Below are 21,931 nucleotides of genomic sequence, written 5' to 3'. Positions count from 1 at the left end.
TTTTGTAAAACTGCTTTATGCATTTGTGTTACTTAGTGTTTATTAGGGAGATGTTATTTTGAGTGTCATCTAGGCCTTTGACTGTGTACAAATGAAGAGCTTCCTGTGCCAAACAACATCCTCTAATCCCAAAGAGGGAACAAAGATAGATACTAGGTGGTCATGCCAACGAAACACAGAACATGTCCATCGTTGTTTTAAGTGTGGAAGATTGGCTGGCTGATAATGGTTTTAATAACGCGTCTGTGCATCCAGGCAAAACCCAGAGGACAGCAGCCTATCCAGCCAGGGGGAGCTATGGCCACAAGTAAGAGCTGCATAGCCATTGGATCCCCTTAGGAGCCAGTCAATTAATTCTGGGCCTCCTTCACTGCAGTCAGGATATTGAAGGCCATTGGTTTTGGAGGGCCTCCTTTCCACGGGATTGTGGATGCCAGGCTGAATGCAAATAGTCATTAATTTTTAAGGCCCTATCTATTTGCTGAGTTATGTTTACAATAAAAAGATGGTCCATTGTCATTCTGTAGGGACCAAGGGAGATCAAATCTAGGGACAATTTTTCTTAGCAAGGTTTTTGTCACCTCAGTGGCCTTTTGGCTCAAATAAGTGAACTGGTATAAATCCTCTATTACCTTCCATTGGTTATTTTTTTGGGCATAAAGATTTTCCCCTCATTATTAACAAATCAGTCCTGTTCATTTTTTAATATCCTCATTCCTGCACTATGTGAATTTCTTGGTCTGAATAGACTGGAGTTATGGACTTTATTGGAGTTAAAACTGGTATAAGACTTAATATTTGCTATTTTGTGCTGTCTTCTGGGCTGCACAGTCTATAAAATATTGTTTCCTTTATATTCTAAGGTCATATTCTTTTGATGTCCTTTGAGGTGAACTATAGCTACCTCCTTAATTTGGTGTACAGCCACAAGAAGAGTGATAATTTTGGACCCATATTTGATTGGAGTGTTCAGGCTTGATTATAATCCCCTTTTCTTCCAAATTACCTCCTGGGCATGTAGGACTGGAAAGGCATATTTAGAGTCAGTACAGATATTAATTTTGAGGTCCTTTGCCAATTGTAAAGCACAAGTGGGTGTTATTAAGTCTGCTTTTGTGGGAGATATATTTTCTGGGAGGGCTTTGGCCTCAACTGTCTGAGTTAGACTGACTTTGGCATACCCAGAATTTCTAATCCCCTTTGGCCTAAACTATTGCCATCAGTAAACCAACTGTCATCTGCATTTTTAATAGGGGAGTCTTTTTAGTTTGGTTGCCTAGAATAAACAAGATCAGTAATCTCTGAGCAGTTATGTTCTAACATGGAATAATGATGGTCAGCCCCAGGCACAAGGGTAGCTGGATTTAAAGTTTGACAGTTTAATATTTAATTCAGGCATATATATAGGCATAGCCTGCTATTTAATAAGTCGGCCTCCTATCATCCATTGGTGGCCTTTAGTCTCTAAGACACTTTGGAACAGATGTGAACTCATTATTGTCAGGGACTGTCCCATAGAAATTTTTGAAGCTTCTTCTACGGGGGGGGGGGGGGCTGTTATACACTTGGCTAAGGCTTATATTTGCAATTGTACATCAATAGAGGTAGTTCGTGGGACAAATATGGCTAAGAGATAAAACCATCAAGAAGACCTCATTTTCGAGGCCTGACGCTAACAATATCCTAATTATAAGGAATCACTAGCAAATCACTTATCTCGAGAGACAAGGGCATCCCCAAGGCATCATCCCATCCAGTTATAAGGAAAGTGGGGTCACCCATTATCTCCACAAGTCCATAGTTAACCCAATGGAGTAGGGTATGCTCTGGCTTTTAAGGAACAAATTTATCATTCCAGCCACATAGAATTGGTCAAGGTGATAGTTGAATTATACAATTGTTGGAGAATACATCTCATTTTCCAGCTGTTCAAATAATCATATGTCCATAGGTCCTGTTAGTATCCCCACAGAATAACAAGCATGAAGATTGTCGATATATGAGCCTTTGTAGCAATTTCTCTGAAGTTGACCTCAAGTTGTCTAGCTTAGGCAAACAAGAAACACTCAAAGATAATCAGAACTAGAATTTAACATCGGCAAAGATGTGTTATTGAACCATAATTTTTCTCTCTATAAACACCATTATTTCCAGTGGTAGTCAAATCAAGACTAATTCATTTGTAAAATAAGTCCAGTTTTAGCAAACTTGGCCTAATTATTTACATAAGCTCAGCAAGAACACTGATTGGCCATATAGATCTTCTAAAATTTGCTTTGCTGGAATTTTTCATAAGGAATCTAGATTTAACTTTTAGTAGCTTCTCTAGGCCAGAAACCAAGCCAAGTACTTGCCACCAGACATGTCTGCAGTACCTGTAGATTTGGGCAAATTCCTCTTCACAAGGTCCCCATGATATTCAGACCTGCCAGGAAGTGACATTCTTTACTCACTTGGCATGGCTACTGGGTAAGCAACATATCAGGCCAACAATGGGGTTTTATGGCTCCATTTCATTAAGCCAACCTCAATTCCTTAAAGCTGTCTGCTCATATCTGGGTCTATGCATGTCTCTCTCAACTATGACATTACAGTCAAAGCCTTGGTAAAATAGTCCGTGTTTCCAGTGGTGTCCTGTTGCAAAGAGAACTGGTTATTATTAACTTATGCAAATAACTGTGATTGCCATGGAAGAAGAATACTCACTGAGACTTTTTGAATTTCAGAGCATTCAGGTAGAGAGAAAAGTTAAATGCTTCAGTTTGTTCACAAATATTTTGTCACATTTTTATAAGTCTTAGATATCCTAAGAGAAATTTCCTTAATCTGGATGAACAAACATTATAGAACCAGCAATGTTTCAAACAAAAGTCACAAAACTATAATCATATTCTGCAGTTCATTTAGTTCCATGTTACTAATTCCTGCTCAGTTTGAATGCAGCTTTTAGTTAGTTGTGGAAACTCTTACCCATTTCAGTTTTATGATCTTAAAGATATAAAAATAACTATAAATGATAAATAACTCAGAAATGGAGATAAGAGAGTTCATTATGATGCAGTTGACAAGGAAATTCAGTTATTTCTGTGACATTTAACATTTTATTTATTTAAAGTTTATTTATTTCAAGAGAGACACACTGCATGCAATCAAGGGAGGGGCAGAGACATAGGGGGACAGAGCATCCAAAACGAGCTCTGTGCTAACAGTGGAGAGCCCCATGTGGTGCTTGAACTCATTAACTGTGAGATTATGACCTGAGCCGAGGTCAGACACTTAACTGACTGAGCCACTCAGGAGCCTCTGTGACATAAAACATTTTAATAATCAGAATAGAGTGATGACCTTATACAAGAACATAACATACCAAATAAACAAGCCTAATTAGTCAGAGACTTCATTTGCAATCTAAATCTTGGGGAAGTTTGTTAAAATCTTGGAAAGTTTTAAAGCACATGCCTAAATAGGATTACAGATCATTGAAGACCTGATAACGTCACACCATAGAAACTGGTTTTTCTGGTCAAAGAAAACACAATTTTGTTTACATTTTCTTGCCAAGAGCAGACCAATGATCCAAGAGCTGATCCAATGATCCAAAGCAGAATTTTGAGCTCTTAGAAACCTTAATCTCCAATGAAAACTAAGTAGTAACCAATTGTGAACTGTTAAACCAGAATTCTTTGGAAGACAAATTTGTGAATCAATTAAGCGCAAAGCATGTTTTCCAATAGACCCAAATATCCTTAGTTTCTTTACAATAAGTCAAAAGTGCAAACCTATGTTCAGTAATCAATGCTTTAGCACTTTATCCTATTTGGAAAAGACCTAGAGGTCCAACTAATTCAATCCAATTTATTATCCAAGCAAAACTTTAAAGTTTCAGGTTATCAAAGACTATCTTAACAATCACCCATGAAAAATTTGAGAGAGGCAAAATTAGCCATTATTTTAAGTCATCATTTTGCTGACAAATTGCAAAAAAGATAACATGAGCTTATTTGACCTTCAGCAAACCTTGGTAGAATAAATGTTTCATTTAGATTAAATACCAAGATAGAATCCTTGAAGACGTATTTGGTGCAAAAAGGTGATTTTATTACGGCATAGGACCTGTGGGCAGAAAGAGCTGCACTGGGGTTGTGCAGAGTGACTGGTTATATACTGTGGAGTTGGGGGAGGTAAAGTCAAAAGGAAGTTTCTTAAAGGGATTTCCATATGCTAAAAAAGATTCACAGATTACTGGAGGCATAGCTATTGTCAGGCTAAGGTTGTTTTTCCCTCTAGCAAAGCATTATCATTAAGACAGAGAGTTTCTGAAGATTAGGCTATTGATAAGATTGCCATTTTCTTGTAATATTACTAAAATATTTGTAAACTGATGGAGATTCTATCAGTTTAACCCTTTGTTTTCTGTCCTCTCCTTTTTTCGTGGGCAGCAAGGAATGCCTGAGAAATGTCACAAATATCCCACCTGGGAGAAGGGGGTTGTGCTAGCTTATGCTTGGCCCTCAGCTTGCCTTATGGTCCCTCATCAAATCTGTTCCCATGTCAGTTTTACCTGGGGCACCTGTGAGGAAATCTGAAGTGTACAGTGTAAGTCCAAGAGGGTGTTTTTTGCTCCTTGACAGCAAGGGTAGAAGGAAGAGTCAATGGCACCAGTTACCAAGGATGGTATAGTAACTGGTGATAGGCCACACCAAAGGTGGTACAGAAAGAGGAGGAAAGAGAGGGGGAGGCAAAAGAGGCGAGGTGCCTCTAGAAGGCAGAGAAAGAGGGTTCCTGGTTCTAAACCTCACTGCTTGAACAGAGGAGCAGATGCCATTTGTTTTTTTCCACAAAATTGGAAATATGCAGTCCATGTTGAGCCAGAGAAAACAGGGAATTTCCCCAAAACAAAGGGAGTCTCAGCAGCTGCTTCACAATGTTGGCTAAAGTCCCTGTCCAAGGGAGACTAACCTCAGTTGGCTCCAGTTATAGCCATTCACCCAGGAAATGAATGAGGGAGAAGCCCCCACATCTAATAGAAGGAACAACAGTGAGAAAGTCAACATCCTTTTTGCTAGGAATGGCCTGTATTTCCTCCAGCAACCTGGCTTCTATCAGAAGGAGGCCTATTTAGATAATTATCATCCAATATATCGGGGGGGGGGGAGTTTACTGGTCTGGTTACTGACAAAATATATTCTGCAAGAGGCCCTTAGGTCCAGGTCCTGATTTACAGCCCTGAAGGCCTGGACCTAGGGAACCTCCATCCATTTGCCCTGTTTCCTACAGAAGAGATCCATTGATAGATCTTACAGAGGTCATGCAGTGTTGCAGAATATCAGTCTTTTTTTAAATTTTGCAATCTGAATTGTTTCCAGTGGTTTAAAAGACATTCTAAGGATGAGTACTCGAGAAATGAAGAAGAGAAGGTTCATTACCAAAAATCCCCTCCCCCCAACTCCTGGATGGTGTTCTGGCCTTCTGGAGGCACCTCACCTCATGCAAGATAGGAGCAGAGGTTCTGTGTGTCAAAAATGACCAAAGGTGTCCCTTGGATGAAAATCACTATTGATCACATTCTGCCATAAAGGCTCCATAGGAGGGATGCTAGAGTCTCCCCAAACTTCCCCATGGCATCCTAGGCCTGGTGGGTGCCTGGTGAGTGGAGTGAAATACCATTCGGTTCGTGTCTAAGCCTTTGCATGAAAGCTTCACTATTGCCTTGCTGTGAAGGTTATGCTGTTTTTTAACACATGGAAAACACTAGAAAAGTTTTACAAGGAAAAATTACTCAATTTTGTAGGGGACATTGACAGAAAACAGTAAAGATAGAAATCCATTTTGGTCTAAGTGACATTCCAGCACATGTAGTCTTTATAGCCAACTCCTTAGGAAACATTCCCCATTTGGGTTTTAATTGAATCAGATACTGGTTTTGGCTGGCTCCCAGTGGAGGTCTCTTGGCCAGAAGTAGCTAGACCAGAGATGTGGAGGTGATCACATTAGACCAATCAGGAGGACTCCTCACACAGGAGTCTTAAGATTGGCAGTTATGCTGGTGACTTAGGTGGCTGTCCCATGCCCAAGACAGACAACATTGTATAAGGACAGGAATAAAGAGAGGACATCAAGTTTCTGGATATTATTACCATTCCAGCCATGGAACTAACTTCCAGCCAACAGGCAGCCTTTCCTTTCTGTAGAGTAGCCAGGGCTAGAGGACTGCAGCCTGAGCAATGGAAATGAAAGTGTTCCAAGAAGACCATAGTCCTTGAAAAGCCCCTGAAATGAAAGTAAAGGAAGAGAAGAGAAAGCACTCACCAAGTTTGCACCAAGGCTCAGAGTCCAAATGAGAAGGCTCAACCCAACATTAGAATACCAAGTGATATTGTTGGAGTGTTGGAGTTCAGGGTTGACAGCCAAAAAAGAATTCTTGAGACATCTTTGGTGTGAAAAGGTAGTTTTATTAAAGCAGAGGACAGGACTCACAGGCAGAAAGAGCTGCACTGGGGTTGTGATGGGTGACTGATTATATACCTTCAGGTTTGGAGGGGGTTATGGATAGCTTAAGTCTCTAAGGTATTTTAGAAGCAAGGTTTCCAGGACCTGGAGGGGCAAGTTGCTGTTTGGAAAGGGTCATTTATTACTGTTTAGGAAAAGCTCATTCATGAGACCCATCAGACATATATCAGGGGGCCATAAGCTTGGAGTATGATTGCCAACATGTATCTTTGAACGGGGGGGTAGAGATAAAAGAAGTTTCTGAAGGAATTTTTATATGTTCAAGTATACTTACAGAATCCTGGGGTCAGGATAATGTTAAGCTAAGATTCCCTTTTGCTCTTAGCAAAGTGTCATCATTGAGGCAGCTGAGCTCCCAGGGGAAGGTTACTTTTTGTGTCCAAGGACTTGTCAATGGGCTTTAAGTTGAAAGGAAATTTAATTTTCCATTGTCCTTGTTTCCAACATCACTAGAAAATGACCAGCCTATGTTTGACAATAATGTGATTTGGTGTCTGATAATAAGCTTAATCTCATTAACTGAGTCCTTCAATTCCCTGACGTCCTTGCTGAACTTCCTGTGCACTTGACTTATCCATAGCTGAGATAAATGTTTACTGCTTCATGTAAATGTGTATATGTCAATTATCTCCAATGTTTCTTTTAATTCTGAAGCTTCCAGTTGTCTAAATGTTTAGATTTAGTACATATTATTGAACTGTTTTTTTTTTTCATTTTTGAGACAGACAGAAGCAGCCTGAGTGGGGGAGAGCCAGAGAGAGGGGGGAGAGAGAGAGAGAGAGAAAGAGAGAGAGAGAGAGAGAGAGAGAGAATCCTAAGCAGACTTTGCACTGTCAGCACAGTGCCCAACACAGGGCTTGAAATCCTGAAACCATGAGATCATGACCTGAGCCCAAACCAAGAGTTGGACTCTTAACTGACTGAGCCACCCAGGCACCCCTGAATTGGATTTTTTTTTTTTATTGTATATTGTCCCTCCAAACACACTGGAACTTTTCCCTTAACTTTTTGTTTGAGAACAAGCCAAGGTTTCTTTCACTGAGTGTTTTCTATTATTTCATTTTTTATTTTTTTATGATTATTTATCTTTGAGAAAGAGAGACAGAGTACAAGCAGGGGAGGGGCAGAGAGAGAGGGAGACGGAGAATATGAAGCAGGCTTCAGGTTCTGAGCTGTCAGCACAGAGCCCAACGCAGGGCTCAAACTCACGAACCATGAGATCATGGCCTGAGCCAAAGTCAGATGTTCAACTGACTGAATCACCCAGGCACCCCTCTATTATTTAATTTTCAAACTTCTCCTTGTCATTATTTACTAGTGTCTCTTCTAAATAATAGCCCCCATTTATCCTCTTTTTGTCTAAGATGAAATATGTATTTCATAACTGGTAAACTGAATCCATTGATGTTAATTCCAATTAACATAAGCCTTTTCAGATTGACTTCCCTCACTTAGTAATCTGCGTTTAAAGTCTCTGTCTACTGCCTGCTTGGCAGCGCATTTCATTTACTGTTAAGTAATAATGCTAATCCATTCGTGGTAGCCATTGATTTTAGGTGTGAAATCACAGGAAAGTATTTGAAGATATTTTCAGAGAACAGCTTTATTGTGTTAATCTAATCATTAGGGACAGCCTTCTCAGGACATCACAAAGAAATCCAGTGTCTTAGGGCTTTCCGAAGAAATGGGTGTGGGAATTTGTATTAAAAAAAAGATTGTAATCACTAGAAAGTTTACCAAAAAGTCATTCTTAAAAGAAACACTTTTCCAATTTTAATGGCCTTTTCAGATTCTTCAGATCAGGGTACTGTGAATCACAACAGCCTGTTGTCCTTCAGGGAGGCACAGCCTAAAGTGGCAAGACATGTGATGCCAACAAGGTTATTTCATTTTATTTTATTTTATTTTACTTTATTTTATTTTATTTTACTTTATTTTATTTTATTTTACTTTATTTTATTTTATTTTATTTATTTTTGCTTTAAATATTTATTTTTGCTTCAAATATTTATTTTTGAGAAAGAAAGAGAGAGAGAGCATGAGCGAGTGGGGGAGGGGTTGGAAGAGAGGGGGGCAGATGATCCAAAGTGGGCTGCACAATGACAGCAGTGAGCCCAATGCAGGGCTCGAACTCTCCATCATGAGATCATGACCTGAGCAAAAGTCGGATGCTCAACTGACTGAGCCACCCAAGCACACCTATTTTATTTTCAAGGTTATTTATTTGTTTTGAGAGAGAGAGAGAGAGAGCAGGGGAGGGGCAGAGGTTGAAAGAGAGAGAGAGAGAAAGAGAGAGAGAGAGAGAGAGGATCCCAAGGAGGCCCCACACTTTCAGCACAGAGCCTGACTTGGGGCTCAATCTCATTACCTGTGAGATCATGGCCTGAGCCAAAATCAAGAGTCAAATGCTTAACCAACTGAGCCACTCAGGAGCCCCAAAAAGGTCCTTTTAGAACAAAGTTTGCTGCAATAATTTTCAAAGCCCGTCTGGCAAGCACCAAAGTTAAATAAATAATAAAAATTTACTCACAACCACTTACAAATGTTCTGTCATCTAGAATCAGTGTCTGCTGCACATCTCCAGCATATTAAAAGCTTGCCTAAATGCCACTAGTTGAATTAATATTTTGAACAGAATTATTTGTTTTACTAATTCCAAGCACTGATTTTCGTAGCCTTTGCTTACTGTTTGCCATATGCTCCATTTCTTACCCTATGTTCTACTTGCACTCTAGATTGTGAGATTTGGGAAGTGGACTATCCAGGCATTTTTGGTTTGTTTGTTTGATTGATTGATTTTTTTATATTCCCTGAAAAATACCCTTCTCTCAATCACAAAATGTCATTTATCGTGGCATGTCTTGTTCTCTCCAATTTACTACCTACAAATGAAGTTTTAAAAGCCTTCTAAAAAAATGCTAAGAGATCATACAGTTTCTACTGAAGGCCATGCTTTGAAGGAAACACACATGAGATTTCCTGATTTATTTATTTATTTTTACTCTGGACTGTTTCATACTATTGAACTTTATCTACTTTCAAATAACTTGTTTCTTGAATTTCACTCATATGTGGAATTTAAGAAACAAAACAAACAAGCAAAGGGAGAAAAGAAAAGAGACAGAGAGGCAAACAAGAAACAGACTCTTCAGTATAGAGAATAAACTCATGGTTACCAGAGAGGGGGTGGGTGGAGGACGGGTCAAATTGGTGAATTTCTGGTTCTCCAATAAATTTATGTTGACATTTTAAGAAATGCAGAATTTCTTTTCCAAGGGTGCTGCATAGAAGCCATGTTGCACCCCTCCTAAGGCACTGGGGCCACATAGGCAAAAGGGCCTACATTTCCCTCCTCCCCCTTCTCCCCAACATAGACTTCAAGAAGCCACAGCAACAGATCCACAGCCTGAACTTCCATCCCTGTGCTTTCCGAGGTATACTCTAAAAGCATATTATTAATGAATATTGGCCTAAGTTAGAGGTTCTCAGACATCAATTACATTAAATCAGCACCAACACCAGCATCTTCCAACTCGTCAGACAGGCAAACTCTCCAGCCACACCCCAGACCTACTGAATCAAGAATCTCTGTGATGGAGGCCCAGAAGTCTGTGTTCTAACAAGCCCTACAGGTGATTCTGATCCACCTCCTAGGTTAAAGCGGTCTTGATGGTAATTGCCGAGAAGGGTTCTTGCCAGAAAGGAAACAGCACAGATGAGAAGGGAAGCTTCTCTTGCCCTCTCCCACCCAAATCCTCCTCTTCCTGAACCTGGACAGTTTAGGTAGAGATACAGAACATCGGTTCTGGGTGGTGGGGGCAGACAGGAACAGGCAAGGGAGCTTCCCGGAGGAGAAGACCGACAAGAAGGTGAGAAAAGTTGAGTTGTGTAACACAAGATTACCTTGCTTCTGGTTACTATTTGCTTCTCTTTCTGTGTAGTTTTCCTGAAGCCTTTAATCACACTTCTAGCCTCATCTCCACCCCCTGTTTGAAAAGAAATGGGACCAGCTTCAATAAGCATATTAATGTGGAACACACACACCCATGGTCACCTCAGTGGTGACAGTGGTGATCCCGAACGCCTTCAAAGAATAGAACCGGAGAACTACCTTCTGCACCTGGAGACCTGCCTCCAGAACACCTTGCCAGGTTCTGAGTTTCATTTCTGCTAATGAAGGAGGCTTCATATTAGTCCCGCAAAGGTCTATGAATACTGTAGAGATAGCGGTCTACCTTCTGTCTCCTAACACAACTGTGCACACATATTTTTGCTACTTGCAAAAAGTTCATAAAACATGCAACAAGAGGAAATCACATTAAATCACAGTAACCTACAATACACAAAGTTTTTAATAATTTTGTTAATATTTGTAAGTAATTTTTTAAATTTTGTGATCCATTGAGAGGAAATGTTATTAAGGAAATTAACCAAAAAATTGGGATTGGTTGGTAAGATTGTTTTTATATATATTGAGAGAGGGACTGAGGGGCACAGAGAGTGAGAGAATATCCCCATGCTGTGAAATCGGTTGCACTTTTTTGCTAGCCTCCTTGGGAAAATGCAGAATGACAAAAATTTCTAGGGGATAAATAATGTTTTGAAATATATTTCACTATTCCCTAATCACAGCAGTGTGTATTTCCTCTTGAAAAAGTCTGAGAGTGAGTGTGTGAGTGTGCGCATGCATGTGAGGAGAGAGAACAAAGACAGATATTCCCATCCCTCCCAAAAGATTTGTAATTTTTGAGGAGTTCTTGAACCTGGAGAAAAAAAGCAAGAAAAAGGCCATGTTTTTCAAGGCTGAATGAGATCCAGGGTTCTCTCTTTCTTACCTTTCATCATTGTGAGAAGCTGATTTGAAGTAAAGGCTGGGCTAAGCAGAAGTGAATATTGAAGAAAACTGTCCCTTAGTGGCTTTAAGAGGAACAGTACAGATGGTTATTTTGACTGTTACCTTTCACAGCTTTGGTTTATATAAATCAGTTGCTATAAGGGAGGCAATTCATCCCATTTCCTTTTGTTGCTGTTCCCTCCCTGCTTTTGAGAGGCTACTACTTCTCTCTGAGGGACAGAGGAGAGAAGTTCCCTCCCTAGAACCTTTGACCCTAGGAGGTTGCTTAAATGCCTATTTTCAGGAAAACTAAGATGGAGCCTGAGGGTGTATGATTAGTACTCCACTTAGGAATATTACACTCATGCTGTGGGGGCCGCATCTCCCAGAAAACGAGGAAGGGGGGGCAGGAACCTATGAGGAGCTCTGTTCTGTATGTCAGGTGCTTGCTCTCAAAGCTGGAACAGGGACTAATCTACATCCAGACCTCCCTAATCTAGGGAGCTATATTCCAAGGCACCTGACGAGCTATGGCTTCATTAAACAATGGGAACATTGAGTCCTGGATGTGTGCTTAACTGGGTGCTTGGTGATAAAGAGGATCCCAGGACTCATGAACTCACTTCTCCATGCTTTACGATGCCTAGAGTCCTCAGACAGCCCCATTAATTTTCCTGTCCTTCTGTGGCTCCACTATGAACCTGACAGGAGTACCTGATCTCAACTATATCTAAAGGCAGCTGACACCCTCTGTGACTCTTTTTAAAGGAGCCACAGGAAAGCTCCAGAGCATGAGGGAGCAATTATGGATTCATTCTAGGGGTTGTAGGAGCCCAAGGTAGCATTGTGCCCCAATCCACGCGTTGAGAGGTAAATGAAAGAGGTCACACTGTCTAAACCCCAGCTTTCAGATTGTGAGTTTGTTAGCTGAGACCTTTGCCCATTCTCTGCTGTGATTTTTGCCAGGTTGGGGTGCTGCAGGTAGTGACACTTGAGACGTGTTACTATTGTGGGACATGACCATGGTGGTGGGGGGTGGGGTGTCTTGGAACCCTGAGTGTGAGAAACGTATGAAATCTCCACCCTGGATTACATCCGATGTGTCTGTTTTCCAACATCAGTTTTCCCTTACCAATTTTAAAGTTAAAAAACCTTATAGGGTTTTTCCTGGCCCTTTCACTTACTACTGTCTCAAACGTGGATTTTCTCTCAATCTTATGCTAGATTTTTTTTGTTCCCTACTTAAGTCTCTACTTTCCTCTCATCCCTCTCTTTTAGCCCTTCTCTCAGATGCTCCCTCTCTCTTTTGTTGTCATCCTGTTCATGTAGTTAACAACAGTGCTAGTGAACACCTGTGCAAGGCCCTGGTCCAGTTTCTCCCCCAAGACAGACACTTTGTTTTGCAAACAAGGTAACTGAGGGGTCTCCAGGTGTCTGGGCTGGTAAGCAGTGGGTCTGGGACTCAAACTCATTAGCTGGGTCTCAGGAACTGCACTCTCCATGACAGCACTATATTACTCTCAACTGTCTTGTCCCCTTTGGGTCTTAATGAACAGCAGAAGCTTTGTGCCAATTCTATGAAATAGAATTTTATACCACCTGAGAGTAATTTTGAAATATACATGAAATGTTGTCTGTCGCTTCCTCTATCAGCATGCCATATCCTCTACAACTTGGCCACTGTTCCCCAAGGATTGTCTTCCTCCTGGATTCATGTGTACGTTCAGTTAAAGTAAGGGAAGTTTACTTTGTGTAGGCGCTGTTTGAACCTCTTTTTTTCTCTCTAGCTGCCCACAGTGTCACTGGAAGCCTTTTTGGCTCGAACTCCATTTCTCCTTGGCATTGCTTTCCCTAAGTTCCTCGCTAGTCCTGATGCTTCTCTTGTCCCACACTCAGTTTTATTTATTTACCTGGACATTACTTTCCTCTTCTTCTCTTCCTGTTAACACAATCCCACATACCTCCTGTCTTATTAGACATGATCTCCTTACATGTTTGTGGGATCAATCAAAACAGAAGAAACTTCATTCTAGTTATTTGCTTTTTTTTTAAGTTTATTTATTTTGAGAGAGAGAGAAAGAGAATGGGGTGGGGGCAGAGGGAGGGAGAGAGAATCTCAAGCAGGTTCCATGTTGTCAGCACAGATACTGATGCAGGGCTCAATTTCATAAACCGTGAGATCATGACCCAAGCTGAAATCAAAAGTCAGATGCTTAATACCCAGACACCCCACACTCTAGCTATTTTGAAATGAAGTCATGCCATAGGAATAGGACTGAACATTTTGAGAACCCTCACCTTTTGCCTTGTCCTCCTCCCCTTAAGATCTTACTTTTTTTTTTTATGTTTTTATTTATTTTTGAGTGAGAGCAAGACAAAGTGCAAGCACGGGAGGGACAGAGAGAGAGAGAGAGAGAGAGAGAGAATCTGAAGTAGCTTCCAGGCTCCAGGCTGTCAGCACAGAGCCTGATGTGGGGCTTGAACTCATGAACCACGAGATCATGACCTGAGCCAAAGTTGGATGCTTAACTGACTGAGCCACCCAGGCACCCCAGGATCTTACATTTTTATTGCTAGGTCTCACGCAAGAACAGCAGTTCCCATTTCTTATTATGGGATATTTAGATGATCAACTCATCTCATGTCATGAATGTGAAGAGCAAGAACAGAGCCCTGGAATGTGGGTAGAGACACTCCAGACATTTACACTGGGATCTGGACTGAAGGAGAAGGACTTCAGTGTGATTCTATCATCATGGTTCAGTAGAACAAGAAAGAGGAGAGGTGAATATAGGGACACAGCCAGTGGACCGTGGCAAGGACAGGGTCTTCTCCTTTAGAACAAACTCTTAATATAGACACTAGATGTTAGCAAATAAATGACATGTCTCTGAGCTAGCATCAAAAACCTTCATGATACAGGAGAGCTGGAGGTCACAGGAACTAACCTGATTGTCCCTTCAGTGTATGGGTGGCACAGGGACCATGAGAATAGAACACCACTGTCTGAGGGTGGGGCCAAATTTCTCTCTCTTCAGTCCACACTCACTGGTAAGGTCCAGAGTCCAGTAGTGTGATTTTTCCTCCATATCCTTGGCAGTGCCTGGCATGGGTCTGTTTTGTTGTTTTGGTTTGACTTTAATGTTAGCTATTCCCCTGCGTGTGTAGTTGGATCTCATTGTGGTTTTAATTTGCATTTCCTTAAATTTTTTTTTTCAACGTTTTTTTATTTTATTTTTGGGACAGAGAGAGACAGAGCATGAACGGGGGAGGGGCAGAGAGAGAGGGAGACACAGAATCGGAAACAGGCTCCAGGCTCCGAGCCATCAGCCCAGAGCCTGACGCGGGGCTCGAACTCACGGACCGCGAGATCATGACCTGGCTGAAGTCGGACGCTTAACCGACTGCGCCACCCAGGCGCCCCTGCATTTCCTTAATATGATGTTTAGCTAATGTAAACTAGATGTAAATTAGATGTAAACTAATGACGTTTAGCATCCTTTCCTATGCTTATCTGCCCATTGTGAATTTTCTGGGGTGAAGTGTCTGTTGAATCTTTTGCCTACATTTTAATTGGTTTGTTGCCAGATTATTCAGGTTTGAAATTTTTTAACAGATTTTTGGACAGAAATCCTTTATCAGGTATATAATTTACAAATATTTATTTTTATGGAACATGATGTTGGTGTTGTAGCTAAGAAATCTTTGTGTAAATCAGAGTCACAAGGATTTTTAATCTACATCTTCTAAAAACATTTAAAATAATTTTACATTTACATCTCTATGATTCATTTTGAATTAATTTTTACATAAGGGGTAAACTCAGTTGGAAGTTAAGTTTTTCTTGTATTTGCATGCTCCATTATTCCAACATCATTTGTTGCAAAAACCTATCTCCATTGAGTTGATTTTACACCCTTGTTTGAAAGTCAACCATCCATATTTGTGTGAGTCTATGGACTCCAGTTTATGGACTCTATTCTGTTCCATTGATCTATGTGTGTGTCTCTTTACCAACACTACATTGTCTTGATTATCATAGCTTTATAGTCAGTTTTAAAATTAGAAAGTATGAAAAAAATAAAATTAGAAAGTATGGTTCTAACTTTATTTTTTTTTCAAAAATTATTATTGCTTTTAGTTACTTTGTCTTTCCACATAAATTTTAATAGCAGCTTATCTAAACTACAAACATCCTACTGAGACTTTTGTAGGAATTGTGTCATATCTATCAATCAAATTGAAAGGAATTGACATGTTTCCTATGTTGAGTCTTCCAACTACACGCCCCCCCCCCAAAAAAAAAGATCTCTCTCTCCATTTATTTTGGTCTTCTTTGATTTCTTTCATTAGGACTTTATAGATTACACCATACAGATTTCGTATGTTTTGATCAATTTTCCTACATTTTTTTTTTCTTTCTCTTTCTTTCTTTCTTCTCCTTTAACATAGTGCAAGTGGTTACCTTTACTTTGGTTTTCAAATAATACACTGATGGCATATGGAAACGTGTTTTTGTTGTTGTTGTTTGTTGTTGTTGTTGTTGTTATTGTTTCTTTTATATAAACTTTTTATTTTGGACTTGAAGAAAAATTACATGGATACTTCTGAGAGCTCCTGTACACCCCTGAATTTGTTTTCTAGGGCTGGCATAGAAAAATATCACAAACTGAGGGGCTTAGAGCAAGAGAATCATATCGTCTTACACTTCTGGAGCAACTGAAATCAAGGTGTTCACAGGACCAAGCTACCTCTGAAACCTATAGGGAACAATTATTGGTTGCATCCTCCTACCTTCTGCTGTTGGCTGGCAATCTTTGGCATTCCTGGTGTGTAGATCCTTGCCTCAATCCTTGGTCTTCACATGGCTGACCTCCCCCTGTGCATGCTTGTCCCCTATCACATTTTACCTTTTTGTAAGGCCAGTATAATGTGGGGTGAGGACTTACCCTAATGACGTCTCTTTAACTTGATTTTCTCTGTAGAGACCCTATTTCCAAACGATCACATTCTGAGGTACTGAGGAATGGGATTTCAACATTGCTTCTTTAGAGGAGACACTTCAACCCAGAACAACCCAGCACCCAGGTGTCCCCATTGTTAGTGTTTTACATTGGCATGGTGCATGTGTCAAAACTAAGAAAAAACTGATGCTAGTACATTACTATCAATTATACTCCAGGCTTTATTTAGCTTTCATCAATTTCTCCATTAATATGCTTTATTTATTTTAGGATCCAATCCAGAGTACCATACCAAATTGAGATGTTAAGTCTCTCTATTGTCTTCTGATCTGTGGCATTTACTCAGTTTTTCCTTGTTTTGTTTTGCTTTTAAGTTTATTTATTTATTTTGAGGGGGCAGGGAAAGAGAATCCCAAGCAGCCTCTGTGCCATCAACATAGAGCCAACACAAGGCTCAATCTCACTAACCTTGAGATTATAAACTGAGCCAAATCAAGAGTCAGATGCTTAACTCACTCAGTCCCATCTTTCCTTGTTTTTAATGATCTTGACAATTTTGAGGTATGGTGGCCAGGTGTACTATAAGAGTGTCCTCACATTGGGGTTTGTCTGAGTTTTTATTTCATGATTAGGCTGTGGTTATGGGTTTGGGGAAAGAATACCACAGAGTTTAAGTTCCTTTTCATCTCATCATATAATGCTCTATATGATATCAACAGGCTTTTATCATTGATGAGTTAACTTTCATCACTTGGTGAAGGTAATTTTTACTTACTGTAGAGTTAGTTTTTCTCTTCCCCTACTCTATTCTTTGTAAGTAAATCACAGAGGGGAGGAAGGGAGGAGAGGAGGAGGGGAGGGAGAACTGCCAAATTGTCTTCCAAAGTAACTGGTACTGTTCATTCTCAACAGCACTAAATGGGAGTTCCTGTCACTCTGCATTGTCACCAGCATTTGGTGTTATCAGTTTTATTTTATTTTATTTTAGCCATTGTACTAGATACATAGTAATATGTAATTATGGTTTTAATTCCAATGTCTCTGATGATTACTGATTCAGAATATTTACATATGCTTATGTGCCATCCAGATATCTGCTTTGGTGAAATGTTTGTATCTTTTGCCCATTTTAAAAATTGGGTTAGTTACTTTCTTATTTTTGAGCTTTAAATGTTTTTTATGTGTATCTTCTGAACACAAATATTTTATCAGTTGTTTGCAAATATTTTCTCACAGGATGTGTCTTGGTTTATATTCTTACAATGATATCTTTCAGAAAGCAAAAGTTCTTATTTTGTATAAAGTCAGATTTAACAATTTCCTTTCATGAAGTGAGCTTTTTTTTTTTTTTTAAAGAGAGGTGACTTTATTTATTTATTTATACATGTTTGTTTATTTTGGGAGAGAAAGAGCATGAGGAGGGGAAGGACAGAGGGAGACAGAGAATCCCAAAGCAGCCTCCACACTGTCAGTGCGGAGTCCAACACAGGGCTCAGTCCCACAAACTGAACCCAGAGATCATGACCTGAGCCAAAATCAAGAGTAAGGCGTTTAACCGACTGAGCCACCCAGGTGCCCCAGAGCTTTCGGTGTTTTATCTAAAGTTGTTCTTTCTCCATCGAAGGGCCTTTATACTTTTGTGACAAATCAGCTGACCCTCCTGGGCAGGTCTCTGTTCCACCTTCTCTCTGGTTCTGATGATCCCTATGCCTATCGTTTTGTCAATACCACATTGTTATTGTCCTTCCCCTGACTACTGAGCAATTCTAGTGCTTCTTGAAATCTAATCATGTATTTGGATATTTTTATTTTTAAGATTGTTTCAAGCTATTCTATTGCTTTGGTGTACTATAATACACTTGATTTTTAAAAACTATTAAAATAAATTTTTCAGTAATATACTTTAGAGCCAGCTTATTTATAACTACAAAAGATTTTCTAGGGTTTTGTTAAAACTTACACTGAATTTATAGATCAAATTGAGAGAATTGTCATAACTGTATAGGTTGTCTATTCTATGAACATAGTTTATTTTTCCATTTGGATCTTATTCCTTTCCTCATTGCTTTATAGATTTCACTGTACTGATCTGCATATGTTTTAAGTTTATACCTAGTTAATGTATTTTCTTAAAAGTTAACAATTTTGTTTTTCTCTGCCTTATTTCTCTTAGCATAATACTCCATCCATGCTGTTGCAAATGATGATTTCATTCTTTTTTAGTGCTTGAGTAATATTCCGTTGTGTGTGTGTGTGTGTGTGTGTGTGTGTGTGTGTGTATACATATATATGTATACACACCATATTTTCTTTATCTGTTCATCAGTCAATGGACTTTTGGGCTCTTTTCATAATTTGACTATTGTTGACAATGCTGCTATAAATATCAGGGTGAATTTATCCCTTCAAATCTGTAGTTTTGTATCTTTCGAATAAATACCTAGTAGTGCAATTGCTGGATCATAAGGTAGTTCTATTTTTAACTTTTTGAAGAACCTCTATACTGTTTTCTGAAGTGGCTGCACCAGTTGGCATTCCCACCAACAGTGCAAGAGGGTTCCCCTTTCCCCACATCCTCACCAACACTTACTGTTTCTTGTGTTTTTAATTTTAGCTATTCTTGGGGTGCCTGGGTGGCTCAGTTGGTTAAGCATCCGACTTCGGCTCAGGTCATGATCTCGCCGTTCATGAGTTCAAGCCCTGCGATGGGCTCTTTGCTGACAGCTCAGAACCTGGAGCCTGTTTCAGATTCTGTGTCTCCATCTCTCTCTCTGACCGTCCCCTGTTCATGCTCTGTCTCTCTCTGTCTCAAAAATAAATAAACGTTTAAAAAAATTAAAAAAAAAATCTTAGCTATTCTGACAGGTGTGAGGTGACATCTCATTGTAGTTTTGATTTGCCTTTCCCTGATGATGAGTGATGTTGAGCATTTTTTCATGTGTCTGTTGGCCATCTGTATGGCTTCTTTAGGAAAATGTCTATTCATAATTCAGATGTCTTCTGCCCATTTTTTAATTTTTTGTGTTTTTGTTTTGTTTTGTTTTGTTTTTTGGTTGTTGAGTTGTATAAGTTCTTTATATATTTTGGATACTAATCCTTTATCAGATATGTCATTTCCAAATATCTTGTCCCATTCCATAGGTTGCCTTTTAGTTTTGTTGATTGTTTCCTTTGCTGTGCAGAAGCTTGTTATTTTGATGAAGTCCCAATAGTTTATTTTTTCTTTTGTTTTCCTTGCCTGAGGAGGCCTATCTTGTAAGAACTTGTTGCAGCCGATGTCAAAGAGGTTACTTCCTGTGTTATCCTCTAGGATTTTAATGGTTTCATGTCTCACATTCAGGTCTTTAATTCATTTTGAATATATTTGTGTGTATGGTATATAGCATATGATTTCACTCATATGTAGTGAAAGAAGTGAAAGAGAGAAACAAAACAAAGGCGCATAGGGGGGAAAAAGAGAGACAGACAGAGAGGCAAACCAGAAAACAGACTCTTAATTATAGAGAACAAACTGATGGTTATCAGAGGGGAGGTGGTTGAGAGATACATTAAATAGGTGATGGTGATTAAGGATTGCACTTATTTCAATGACCACTGAATATTTTATAGAAGTGTTGAATCACTAAATTGTACATCTGAAACCAATACTACATTGTATGTTAACTAACTGGAAAAAACGTTAATTTTATTGGGACATATCTGACATACAATAACCTATAAATACTAAAAATGTGCAATTTGAAGTTTTTCAAACAACTGATGACAACTGATATGAATTTGCAAACAACTGATAACAACTGATATGAAAGCTTCACCAAAATCATGGTAATGAATCTGTCCATCATCTGTGAAAGTTTCTTTTGCCGCTTGTTTTTGTTTTTGAGGTTTTTTTTTTTTCAACGTTTATTTATTTTTGGGACAGAGAGAGACAGAGCATGAACGGGGGAGGGGCAGAGAGAGGGAGACACAGAATCGGAAACAGGCTCCAGGCTCTGAGCCATCAGCCCAGAGCCTGACACGGGGCTCGAACTCCCGGACCGCGAGATCGTGACCTGGCTGAAGTCGGACGCTTAACCGACTGTGCCACCCAGGCACCCCTGTTTTTGAGTTTTGACTTTGGTAACAACTCTTAACATGAGATGTACCATTTTAACACATTTTAAGTATTGGTAATGATCTCTAGAATTTATGTGTCAAGTTAATTCACTTTTTGAAGCTTTTATAAATGAGGGCTTTTAACATTTTTCAAATACAAATTTTGAAGCTATAAATGGATTGTTAAAAAATTTTTCATACACAACTTTTTCACTGCAAATATGTAGGAATCAAGATGACTTTTATATATTGACCTTTTATCCTGCCACCTTGCCTAACTCACTTATGAGTTTCAGGATATTTTTAGTAAAGTCTTTGGGATTTCCTACACATAATCATGTCACCTGTGAACACATAAATTTTATTTTTTCCTTCCCAATGTTTTTCTTTTTTTCCCCCTCCAATCAGATTTATTGGACATAACAAAATTCTACATACAAAGTGACCTGGACCTGCTATTTCAAAACATGGTCCTTAAATATTTTGATAAATCCATCTATTGAGTGTTTCTATTCATTTCTCTAAAATGAATAGAAAAGTACTCAATGCAGATAATATACATGACCCGCCTACTGGAACTTTAATAGTTCTACAAGATAATTAATGTAGGTAAGATGCCGTCCCTATGACAAACTGTTGGAGAACTGACAGGAGATGTTAAGAGGCCATTTCACACACTGCCACTGTGATGCTGTCATGTTTCTTAATTGTAGTGCTCCCATTATCTGATTCCAGAGACACACCACAGGAATGTGGGGTATGAGGTTACCTTGCTGATTGCTAGGCTAGAACAGATATGACTCTAGCATGTGCATCTGATAGGGTCCCACAGAAGCCCAGATTAAGTCCTTGTGAATCTGTGCTCCAACAATGGAAGAGTTCTTCACTATGTCCTCCAAGTACTGTGCCAAGTATATTCCTCCATCCTGCCCACTGTCCTCTGGTCCAGGATCCCACAAGGTGTCCAATGTTTGTCATTTTGTTTTTTCTTGTTTTGCTGCACTACCTAGGACTTCCAGTATAATGTTGAATAGAAATTGTGAGAGGAGACATCTACTATCATCCTAAAATTAGAAGAGAAGAATTTGGATTCTCATTACTAAGAATGTTGTCAACTTGAGATTTTTCATAGAAACACTTCATTGAGTTAAGGAAGGTCCTTTCTGTTCCCAGGTTACTGGAACTTATTATCATGAATGGATGTTGTATTTTGTTGGATGCTTTTTCTGCTTCTATTAATGTTTTTCCTTCTTTAGCAAATTAATAAGGTAATTTACATGGATTATATTTGAAATGTTGAAGTAACCTCATGTTTTCTTGAATAAAGAAATTTCAACATGCTATATTATCTTTTTAAATATTGTTGGATTTGTTTTGAAAATGTTTTGTTGAGGATTTTTGCCTTTATGCTCAAGGGGGATATAAGAATTTACTTTTCTTTTGTTGTAAAGTTTTTGTTTGATTTTTGGATTCAATTATTTTCTCAGTTGTCTTTCTGTTTTCAACTTCACTCCTTTCTGCTGTAATT

At 39.2% G+C, this 21,931-nt stretch overlaps 1 protein-coding gene and 2 pseudogenes across 1 annotated transcript in view; 1 reads left to right on the top strand and 2 right to left on the bottom strand.

Moving 5' to 3' along the window:
• Window positions 1–10,699, bottom strand: part of LOC111556645 — a 22,631-nt pseudogene extending 11,932 nt beyond the window's left edge.
• The window catches only part of TRIM77 (tripartite motif containing 77), a 25,846-nt gene continuing 14,117 nt past the window's right edge, over window positions 10,203–21,931 (top strand). The window contains exon 1 of the mRNA XM_003992640.2: window positions 10,203–10,379. The gene's annotated coding sequence lies outside the window, so the exon portion shown is untranslated. The remainder of the gene's footprint in view (window positions 10,380–21,931) is intronic.
• Window positions 21,061–21,931, bottom strand: part of LOC123380237 — a 5,920-nt pseudogene continuing 5,049 nt past the window's right edge.

The sequence above is a fragment of the Felis catus genome, chromosome D1 (assembly GCF_018350175.1).
Source record: "Felis catus isolate Fca126 chromosome D1, F.catus_Fca126_mat1.0, whole genome shotgun sequence".
NCBI classification, from domain to species: domain Eukaryota; kingdom Metazoa; phylum Chordata; class Mammalia; order Carnivora; family Felidae; genus Felis; species Felis catus.
Note: the sequence above shows the minus strand (reverse complement) of the source record. Positions and strands in the feature narration are given on the sequence as shown.